This window comes from Aegilops tauschii, chromosome 5, assembly GCF_002575655.3.
Source record: "Aegilops tauschii subsp. strangulata cultivar AL8/78 chromosome 5, Aet v6.0, whole genome shotgun sequence".
Classification (NCBI taxonomy): domain Eukaryota; kingdom Viridiplantae; phylum Streptophyta; class Magnoliopsida; order Poales; family Poaceae; genus Aegilops; species Aegilops tauschii.
The window spans coordinates 59,587,069-59,599,163 of NC_053039.3; positions in this window are offsets into that span (position 1 = coordinate 59,587,069).

Consider the following 12,095-nt stretch of genomic DNA (forward strand, 5'->3'; position numbering starts at 1 on the left):
TGGCGAATGACCACAAAACTGGAGAATGCTTCTGAATCCTGTATCACAATCCCTGTATCCCCTGCTCCCATTCTTCTCCTATTACCTTTTGTATGTCTGTAATCTCCCCTAGCTGCACTACGCACGCTGTATTTGTAGTCCCAGTTTGTTTCTTCAGAGTCTGCATAAACTTCAAACCTGCATACCAAGGAAGGGACGACGCAAAATGGTTATATACGGCAAGTAAAAGAAATGGAGGGAGTACTTCATCCATTCGGTTAATTACGTGCCCTCTGAGATAGGTGGCCGGTGTTTTCCTGTCTCGTCTCACTGGATGGATGTACGCAGCTACATATATAAACCCGTATTCAGTTTGAGAACGCAGCATGCAATCTTGAGATGGTAGCAGATTAAAAAAGTTTTGAGAATGTAAATAGAGTATACACTAAAGCGGTGAAAAATCTAAGATTTCATTCATGCTTATGTTGTTTCAATTCTATTTAATTTATTTATATTTGGATAAGATTTTGTGAGATAGCTTACCATGTTATTTATTAGTAGGTGGTATATCAACTTGTCCGCACCAACTAATATATGCCACGACCTGCTCTATCAACTTGCATCACCAACTCAACTCAACTCAAACAATTTGATCATTGAGATCTCTTGATAATATGTAGCGAACGCTGCCATTGCCTTCTCTTGAGAGAAAATTTTCATAAAAATATACTTTCATACGTAGACAAAAAAAATACAAATATGTACATGAAAATGGGCCAATTTTTTTTATTGTTGGGCCGGGATTTATTAATCATAATCCCATCCACCAAAAAGTTCAGAGCAACTAGTTAACGAGCGCTCCTTCGGGAGCCTCGTAACGATCAGCGCCACTTGGCGCGCTCTCAACCATTCGCCACTTGTCGCGTTCTGGACGCTCCCTTCAGATTTTTTTTATTTTTCCGCACGCGTTTTCGGCTTTTTAAACGGGTTTTTTTGGGTTTTTTTCGAGGTTTTGGTTTTCCCCCGGCTTCCTTAGCTTTTCGAGAAAAACAAATTTGCACGAAAAAACGCGTTTTTTTTTGCGAAAAGTCACGGTTTTCTTCCGCGAGAGGCACGGTTGTGTTTTAGTGAGAGTCACGGCTGTGCCTTTCGGAAACGAAAAAAACGCGTTTTCTGTTTTTTTCTTTCGCGAGAGTCACGGTTTTACTTCCGCGTGCCTCTCGGAAAGTGAAAAACAAAACGGGTTTTTTGTTTTTTTCTTTCGCGAGAGTCACGGTTTTGCTTCCGCGAGAGGCACGGTTGTGTTTTCGCGAGAGTCACGGCCGTGCCTCTTGAAAAGGGAAAAAAATATGTGTTTTCTGCTTTTTTTCGCGAGAGTCACGATTTTGCTTTCGCCAGAGGCACGGTTGTGCTTTCGCGAGAGTCACGGGCGTGCCTCTTTTGGAAAGGAAAAAACGTGTTTTCTGTTTTTTTTTCTTCCACGAGAGTCATGGTTTTGCTTCCACGAGAGACACGGTTGTGATTTCAGGAGAGGCACGGGCGTGCCTCTTTCGGAAAGGGAAAAAAACCGTGCTCCTGGTTTGGTTTTTTCGTTCGGTTTTTTCGTGAAAAAAGAGTTCGTCAAAACCTATCAACATGGGATCTAGTTTTGAAGATCTCGACGCGAGGAATCCAATAGTGAAAACGGTTTAAGATTTGGACGCACGGTTTAAGAGATAAAACATTTTAAATAAACGGATCTACGAAAAAAGGGAAAATCTCCCAGGTTGCGACAAGTGGCGCGCTACATGTGCGCCACTTGTCGTGACCTGGGAAGGTGGAGTGTTCTTTGCAACGAGTACTCCTTAATTAGTGATTTGGCAAAACAGAGCAACTAGTTAACGAGCGCTCCTTCGCTTGTCGTGACCTGGGAAGGTGGAATGTTCTTTGCAACGAGTACTTCTTAATTAGTGATTTGGCAAAAAGTTGTTTTCCCAGAATACTTGTTTCTTTACTATCTTACAAAATAATATATCGGACCACATTAAATGGTGGGAACATGAGTATATGTCGTTGTAGGTGCATATTCAACTACGTACATAACATGCGTCGAATCATTGCAAATATATACCAGAGAGAGAGTGGTATGCCCGGAAGGCATCGTGAGCTTTATTTACTACCTTTGCCCTCTGTAATTCTACACGAGACTATTTGTTATATGGGCCTAATTTGAAAGCCCTTGTCACAGAAAACACGAATATGAAAACAAAACTTAACTTGGACTTTTGGTTCAAAAGATATAAGATGAAAATCAAAAGCCAAAAGAAAAATGGGGCTGATGCTCCCGCCCCTGTATATCACAAATCCTCTTTTTATGTTAAAGCCATATATGCCAGCGGCCATCAGCCTAGTTGTCTCCGTTCTAAAATACGCGGATGATACTATTATATTTATGGAACATGATCTTGCAAAAACTAGGAATATGAAGCTTGTATTATGACTTTTTGAGCAACTGTCTGGGCTCAAAATCAACGTCAATAAAAACGAATCGTTCTACTTTGGGAGAGCCAAAGAGGAACAAGATGACTATAGAAACTTGTTCGGCTGTGAAATGGGGTCCTTACCTTTTAGTTATCTAGGGATCCCAATTCATCATAGACGTTTAACGAACAAGGAATGGAAATATATAGAAGATCGATTTGAAAAGAAACTGAGCTGCTGGAAGGGTAAGCATATGTCTTATGGAGTTCGGTTGGTTTTTGATAAATTTGGTTTTGACAAACCTGCCGACGTTCTTTCTATCTTTTTTTGAAGTACCAGTAGGGGTATGGAAAAGACTTGACTTCTATAGATCCCGATTCTTTTGGCAAAGTGATGAGGCCAAGAAGAAGTAGAGGTTGGCTAGATGGGATATCATTTGTAGACCAAAAGACCAGGGCGGGTTAGGGATTGAAAATTTAGAGGTAAAGAATACATGTCTACTTAGAGCAACTCTAGCAGACCCCGCATCCGTCCGGCCCGCAAAACATGTTTGCAGTTCGCAGAAAAACGCGTTTGCGGGCCGGCGCGCACGGCCGCAGATGCAGACCCCGCATAACGGACCCGTAAAAAAGGATATTCGCGGAATATGCTTTTTTACGGGTCGGCTTTGCGGGGTCTGATCTGGCGCAGCTCCTCCCGGCCCGGAAAACCTAAATTTGCACCTTAATTTGATCTAGCATAATGCATTTTTTTAATTTTTCAACAACATTGGATACATAAGACATCACCAAATCTTTTCTAGAATAGCAAGACCAAAGAAAACAAGAACCACAAGTATGCATTTTAGAAGATTTCAACTTCCATAATTGCTCCCACTAGTTGATGCAATATCTTCTCCATGCAATCATTGTTGATCTGCGGATTCTTGATCTTGCATTCTTCATTCTTCATCTTTGGTTCAAAAGAAGTAGACGTTGCTTCCCCTCTAGTTGCAAATGCAGCCGCATCATTGCCTTCGATTCTACTAAGGAGTGCATGGACGTTTATTAATTTCTTTCTATCAATGAATTAATGTATTCGCCTTCCCAAAACCAAAATGAGCATCTATCTTCCTACACAAATGAATGAGCATGTTCGAAATGAGGATCCTCTAGTTGAACCAAAGAATGAGCTATCAAAATGAGCTACCGCAAGTGCACGTACCCCATCGTTTTCGCATTTGAAGAACACCAATCCGGGGTGCTTCGGTGTGCCTGAAGTTAGACGCAGCACTGTCCGCGGGCAGCCGTCGCACTGTATGAGCGGCAACGGCGAGCCACAGAGCCGCTGCGCGAGCACCGAGCCCGGTGGACGGCCGGACGAATCCATGCCCGCAAATCATCGGCGGCACCGGGAGGACGAACCCGTACCTGCATGCGGCGATGCACCCTTGCTGGGGTTGCAGGAGATGCTCCCCGACCACTCCATCGCCTGGCGCAGCCACCGGCGGTCGGAAAAGCCAAATCCGGCGGCCCCGGGGTGAAGGTCCGCAGATCCGCAAATCCGGCGGCCCGCCGGCGCAGGGGGGAGATTGGAGGCCTCGTGCGTGTGGCGGTCTTTCGGCGAGCTGCTGCCGGCTGCTTTCGCCGGAATCTTGGGCGGCGGGGTGGCGGCTGCGTGAGGGGGGGGAGGGGAGGTGGTTGGTGGGGGAAAGCGCGGGCTGAAATGTCCCCCCACCAACTGCTTCCGCTTATATGCAGGACACCGCAACCGTGAGGGCGGAACCCGCGTTTTCCCCGGTTGGGGTCGGGATTTTGCCGCGCCCCTCAAAAAAAAATTTAGGCCGAGGCGGGATCCGGGGTCTGTTCGGGCAGGTTTTTCCGCCCTGACCCGCATTTTGGCGGTTATTTTCCGGGTCGGGACGGGATGCGGTGTCTGCTAGAGTTGCTCTTAGCAAATGGCTATACAGACTATCTATTGGGACCAAGGGTATGTGGGTACAAATCTTGCAGAATAAGTACCTACACTCTAAGACTTTGGCCCAGGTCACTGCTAGGCCAACAGACTCACCCTTTTGGAAGGGGTTAATGCGGACAAAAGTAACTTTCTTTCAATGGGCGAAGTTCCTAGTCGGTTATGGTACCACTACTAGATTCTGGGAGGATACATGGCTAGCGGAGATGCCTTTGGCTTTGTAATGTCCCTCCTTATATAATATTGTGCAACGTAAGGAGGATTATACTGCCACAGTATTAAACTCGATACCGCTTCATATCCAATTTAGGAGCTCCCTAGTAGGGGAACGTTGGAATGCATGGTTGCACCTGGTCCGTAGGTTGATGGATGTTCACCTATCCAATCAGGCGGATACAATTCGTTGGAAGTTAACCACGAACGAAATCTTCTCAGTGAAATCCATGTATTCGGACCTAATTGATTTCGGGCCATTGTCGAGGTCTTTTCACATTTGGAAGATTAAAGTTCTGCTTCGAATTAAAATCTTTATATGGTTGTTCATAAAGAAGTCATTCTAATCAAAGATAACTTTGTGAAAAGGAATTTGGTTGGTAACTTCAGGTGTTGTTTTTGTGATCAAAATGAAACAATTAAACACCTCTTTCTTGAATTCCTCTTGCAAAATTATTGTGGCGATCAATTTATATAGCTTTTAACGTTCATCCCCCAAGGAGTATAAACACGTTATTTGGGACGTGGCTTAATGGAGTGGACATACCCATAGCTGAACATATTCGGATAGGAATATGTGCACTATTTGGGGCTATATGGAGCACTAGGAATGATATGATTTTTAATGGGACAAAATTTACTAATTTTTTGCAGGTTATCTACAGAGCAATAGCTTGGATCTGTATGTGGTCCTTACTCACTCATGCGGACTTCAGGGAGCTTATGGTTATTCGGTACAACCGCTGGGAGACGGTAGCGCGGGCTATCTTCAGCCGATTTGGGTGGCGAGCTAATAATAGGCTAGATGTGCAAGCATCGTAGCTTGTTTTTTATCGTCGGATGTGGTACTCTTCAGTTCTATATGGTCGGATGTGGTGCTTTTCAGATTTATTTCCTTTCGACTACTGCTCAGTTTATGAGCCTTTTTGGACCTTAAAACTTTGTTATGTTTTTATTTAATAATATGGTTGCATGCATCGAATGATGCGGAGGCCGGGGGTCATCCTCCTTTTCAATAAAAAATAAAAAAATCAGCCTAGTTGTCAAATTAAACGCTATAACAACATGCATGGTCATGGCACTGGTACTCACTCCTGCTAGAAATCAAGGTCTTAGGTATACGTATTCGAAGTTAACCTATGTAATAGAAGCTCCAGAGTCGGGACAAAAGGTAGGCGATGAAGTGTATGTGACGGTCAACAAAAACAATAAAAGATGTAAATTTGTATGCCTGACTATATGTCCACAGTACACACGTGCTTGCACGGCTGCATGCGCACAAAGTATGGGTCATACTTATTCTGCTAATGGCAGAGTATGTTTCTATAGAATCAGCCTCAAAATTACATTCTCTCTTCTGATGAACAAAGGAGCAAGAATCACAACACGGAAATACCATGGAAATTGCGCCAGAATTTCTGAGAATGTGGCGTCTACTCCATGACGCGAACACAGTAATCAACACAGCAGAGGAAGATCAAATAAGATGGACTGATACACGCCGACGGCCGCTACACCACAAACTCTGCTTACAAAATGCAATGTCAACAGGGTACACAATCCAGTTTCAACACTCTTATCTGGAAGGTTTGGGCCCCCAACAAGGTGAAGATGTTCATGTGGCTCCTGCATCAGGATCGATTATGGTGCAACGACCAACTCCAGAGAAGAGGGTGGCCCAATGGCTATTTCGGCCCATTATGTAAGAAACCTCCACACATTTGGTATGGAACTGCAATTTTGGGCCGGAATTCTAGCGTCAAGTTGCAGGGTGGTCTGGGTGTTCCTCATTAGCGCCCAGAGATAGGCGCCAACTCACCTCCGTTCAAATTTGTCAACAAATCATACGCAGGACCGTGCCGCCAAACAGAATAGGAATCAAATCGATGATCATTATGATCGCTTGGGAAATCTGGAAGGAGAGGAATGAATGCACTTTCAGAGTAAAACTACCAAACGTGCAACAGGTATTGTCAGCCGTCAGAAGCAATGTCGAGCAATGGAGATTGGCAGGAGCCAAGGTTTTAGAGCCCCCTTTTGTGGATATTTTGCGAGAGAATTAGCATAAACTTTTTAGAGTAGGGTAGGTGGCAATCTCTGTTTTGTTTTCCCTTTTCGATCACTTGATCACCCTGTTTTCCGATTGCTTTCTGCTAAATCAATGAAGCCGATAATACCAGCCGGATCTTTCAAAAAAATATGGATCATATGATCGAGCCACAAAACCCTCCAAGAAAAGGCCGGGCCCTATTAAAGGTACTAAAAAAGTAATGAAACCTAGTACAATGGTAGGTGTTATGTCAGATTCCTGTTTCCTAATAAAGAGAGAGCTCCGTGCATCACTGGACACAAAGCCAGTAAAGGTCAAGAGCATTTCCAAGCTATACATATATCTGATCGAATATTTAGCGCTTCCATTGAGCGGAAACATACACGCATCTCCATGTAGTAGTAGCCTAGTAGCAAATTGATCGTGGGAATCTAGAATCCCCATAGAACATGAGCTTATGTGATAGCATAAAAGAGCATGTGAAGGAGCAAACATAGCAAGTGATATTAGTTTCTACGCGAGTCCATGAAGCCTGCTCCAATGGCTTCGCTACAATAGGCCTAGGAGACGCCGGGAACACTTGTCTTACTTTTTGCCGAACTCCTGCCTTCATTTATTGGGGAATGACCGCAGAACAGGCAAATGCTTGTTGGTGGTCATTGTGTGGGTAGTGGCAGTGCAACTATGAAGTTGGTTTGGTGGGGATCCAGGCGCCGGTTAGGGCTTGGCCAGTGACGTCATCCACTCTCCAGTTGATGGGGGCAAATACTTCAAGGGCCGGGCCACTCCATTTTATCTTGTCATTGCTTGAAGTGTCACTCTCTTTCTTTGTTCGTGTTTCCTTTATTCTCGTTTTTCAGATCTATCATTTTAAACCAGTATTTGTAGTCTCATCTGTTTCTTCGGTATGAACATCTATGTCATGTTTTGCTGCCATTTTCGCAACAATTCATAAAGCCCCGCCAAGCTGGGTTGTATGTAGTCTATGAACTGGTATTGGACTATGGGTCAGCAATTGGTTCTTCAATTGGAGGTTTCTTCCGACACATTCATTGATGTGGATGAGACACACACACGCGCGCGCGCGCGCGCGCGGGGTGGGGGGGGGGGGGGGGGGGGGGTAATACGCTGAGTAAAAAGAAATGGAGGGATTACTTTACTTCATCCATTTGGGTAATCATTTTGGGTAATGTAAGGCAAGGCTCTACATGCCCTTCGAGATAGGTGGCGGGCGTTTTGATGTCTAGTCTCACTGGATGGAAGTACGCAGCTACATAAACCCGTATTCAGTTTGAGAACGCAACATTCTTAAAATGGTAGTTGATTTAAAAGGCTTTGAGAATGTAAATAGAGTATTACACTAAAGTGGTGAACAATCAAAGATTTCATTCACAGTTGTGTTGTTTTAATTTAATTTATTTATTAGATTAAGATTGTTGAGAAGCTTACCATGTTGTTTATTAGTAGGTGATATCTGTGTTTTTCCTATTTTGCATTTTTTGGAGTTTTCTCAGCAAAAAAGGTCGATAAACAGACGGACGTGTCACATCTTGCAAACTGTGTCAAAAGTCGTTCAAACCAGGCATGGACGCCTACCATGGGCATGCCCACCTGCTTGGAAAGTTGGGGTCATTTGAAGTATGTTGAAAAACAAACCATATGCAACAGAGGGTGTTCGGATAGGGCCAGAAGGGTCTATTCGAAAGCATGTTGCTTTTTGACATCCGTCAAATTGACCCAAATTTTTTGCACCAGCTTCTATGACGAATTCAAGGCATCATGCCAAATTGTTTGGGTTTTTAACAAATTCTCAAAAATTGGTCTTGTACACAAATTACAAACAATGTACTTTTTAAAAATAATTATCAACTTTTTTGAAACACAAACATTTCTTAAATTTGTGAACAAAAAAGTTCGAAAACAGGAACATGTTTTGAAATTCCAAAATATTTTTTATAATTACAAACTATATTTGAAAACATGAACATTTTTTGGTATTCCAAAAATATTTCAAATTTTATAAACAGGTTTCAAAAAGAATAATAAATTTCAAAAATAAGAAAAATTAATTAACGAAAAAAGAAAAGAGAAGATAAAAAATACGCTTAGGCCTTGGCCCAACTAGACAACGGCATCGGTCCCGTCTGGTGCCTGTTCGGCCGGCCCAACTTTTCACAGATTTGAAAAAACTTCATCAATTGTGAAAACAAATGTCCACGAATTTTAAAAAAATCGAGGGTTTTGGAAAAAGTTTGTAAAAGTTGAAAAGAGTTGGTGGCTTTGGAAAAAAGTCACGGATTTGAAAACAAAGTTCGCAAATTTTAAAAAATATTCATGAATTTGAATAGAATTTAAGAAACGGTTAACGATTTAAAACTAGTTTGTGAATTTTAGAAAAGAAAAGAAAAATGAAAAGGAGAAACAAACAGAAGAAAAATAGGACAAACAAAAATAAAACCATAAAATTTTAAAAATTGTTCATATTTCAAAAGATGTTCAGAAATTGTTCATGTTTCAGAAAAAAAATCAAATTGACTATTTGGCATTTCAAAATTGTTCATATTTTTTGAATAAACGTTTTGAATTGTTTCAGAAAATATTTCATATATATGAACGTTGTTGTGTTTTCTTATATATTTTGTGCTACAAAATATCACAAGGATCAGTGGGGTGAAGTGGCTCGCGGCGCTTGTCGTGAGGTCTTCCTTCTTATATTGAACGTGGTAGGAGGGACATGGCTTAATGAGTTCTCTATTGTGAAGTGGTATGGGGTAATCTCATCTGTCGATGTGTTTAGGGGTTGGTGTACCGAAGGAGAAGTGTTTAAATTTCCCTCTGTTTTTATTTACCTAAACCCAAGATAATTGCCAGTCTTATGGTTCCACTAATTTTTCTTTTGTATGATGCTGATTTACCATCTTTCTACTAAGTTATGTCCAGTCCATGTCATTTTTGTCAGAAAACCTAAGTTTGAGTATTTTATCTCAAGTCCTTGCTGAAGAGGTATGGTTTATTCTGCAGTGGAACAGCCAAAAGTCTTAATCGATGACTAACCTCGAGTGAAAATTTGCACATGCTTCCTGCCAGCCGAAGAAGCTAAGACTATGAACTTCATAACAGAACGCAAACAGAAGATTAATCTGTTTGCCAATTCGACAGGACCCCTGAAAAGAAAACGCAACAGAAGATTAAACCAAGGGATCCTAAGAACAACTCCAACCGAGTGCAACGGACGTCGATTTTGTCCGCTTTTCGTCCGTTTAGATCGCCCAACGGACAGACGCATTTTTTGTTATGTCCGCCTTGGCATTCCATCGAACACGTAGCAGGCAGGGGGAAGGACGAGCCCGCCACAGCGGAGCACGGGCGTCGGAGGAGCACGAGCCCACCACGGCGGAGCACAGGCGCCGGAGGAGGACGAGCCCGCCTGTCCTATGCTGCTGTTGTGCGAGCACCGGCGCCGGAGGAGGACAAGCCCGCCCGTCCTCTGCTGTTGTTGTGCGCGGGGGAGCGGGCGCCGCCAGGAGCGCGGCCGGGAGCTCGGGGACGGGCATGGACGGGCGCGGCTAGGAGCTCGACAAGGCCGACCGCGGCAGGACGAGCGCGGGGGAGGCGCGGCGCGGGGGGCGGCGGCGCGAGGGAGGGAAGCCGAGGCGAGCGCGGGGCAGTGCGAGCGGCGGCGGCGCGCGGGAGGCGAGGCCGGGGCGAGCGCTGGCGAGGCGAGGAGTTGCTCTAAGAGGCCCGCCCATGTCCTGGTCGCTGGTGAGGAGGACCTCACAGGGTGGCCTGTGGCCGCACCGGCGTCGTCTCTGTGCATTTGCGGCGTCGTCCCTGTGCAGTAGCATCGTCGTCCATGGACAGCTCAGTCGGCGGCGTCGGCTTGCAGCTAGCTAGCTAGCTAGCACGCAGGGCGGGCAGGTCGGCCGGCGGCTAGCTAGCTAGCACGCGCGGCGGGCAGCTAGCACGGGTGTGGCTCCGGCGGTGCGGGACAACGGATCCGGTCGGGGTGGCGGGTGTGCTCCGACGAGTAGGCACGGATGGACGGCGGCGCGTGTGCTCCGGCGAGGAGGCGTGGTGGACGGCGGCGTGGATGCTGCGTGGTGGACGGCGGCAAGTTGGAGCGTACGGGTGAGAGACGGGATATTTATTTGGCTGCCATGTGGGGCCAGCCGTGGACACAGACGGACACAAAAGGGAGCTCAGGCGTTCGTTTTGTGTCCGCCTGAAACTCAAATCTGGAACGAAAATGGGTCCGCGAACATAAAACGGACGCAATGAAATTGGGTCTCTGCGTTGGGTCATTGTTTTTGTGTGCACAACCAGAATCGCCAGGTTGGAGTTTGCTCTAATGAACTGAGTAGTACTTCTACAGGTGAGCATACACTACTCTTTGTGCACGAGCATGTCGGACGTACGTTTTGTCTTTTGTGCTTATGCCAGGTTAATAGAGAGCTTAAAAGATCTGATCATCATCGTTGTTAACAAAGCAAGGTTGGTGGTCTTATGAGTTCTGTTATCATGAGAAAACGCATAGATTCATGTAGAGGGTGAGAAGGTAAGGCAAGTTATTTCCTGCAGCGAGCCTCATAACGACTGTACTTCTGTTGATCTTTCTCCCCTCCACCAAAGAGTAATTCAGAATTTTCTCAGTGTACAAATTGCTAGCCTTAACAAGAGAGACCAGAACTAAACTTATTTACGTCGTGACAGAAAGAAACAGTTTCATCTTTTACTCGGCCAGACTATTTGCAAAGGGATAGGTGAGTATCCTGAAATATGTTCTATGTATCCGTCCCTTTATTTCAGAAATCGAAAAGTAGTTTCTTGAGGGCACCAAGGGTTAATTCAGATGATAATGCCTGCAACAGTTACTCATAGAGTTTTTTCTTTTTTGCAGGGAAGTTACTCATAGAGCTTTTGGCTCTAGTTTGATGCTTGTACAAGTAAATTAACACGTCTGATTGATACTTCTAGGGATAAATTATGTGTCTATTTCTTATTATGGTTACTAAGAGCCTTTTCTTTTTGAACAATCAACGAGGGGCGATGGGCCCCACCTGAACATTGCATTAATAATAATAACGAAGCATTTCGTACATCACATAAACACCCCGCGGAGTGCTAATGGGAGGGAGGGAGCGGTGCACAGTCTACACAGGCAGGGGGGCGAACTATCCACAAGAGAAGATGCTCTTAGATTGAATGCCGCAAGTCAATATCCGAGGTATGGATGTTATCGAACACCATCCCGTTCCTGGACTTCCAGACCACCAGAGGACAGAGCACATTGCCGTGCTGAGGAGAGGACGACTCCAAGAGGGGTGATTGGCAGAGAAGGCGCACCAAAAATTTCCCCACCGTGCAATCAACAGGCAAGCAACGACGGCCGAGGTCCAGTTGTCATGCCAGATGGATGTGCCCACGCCGTCGCCAAGCCTTA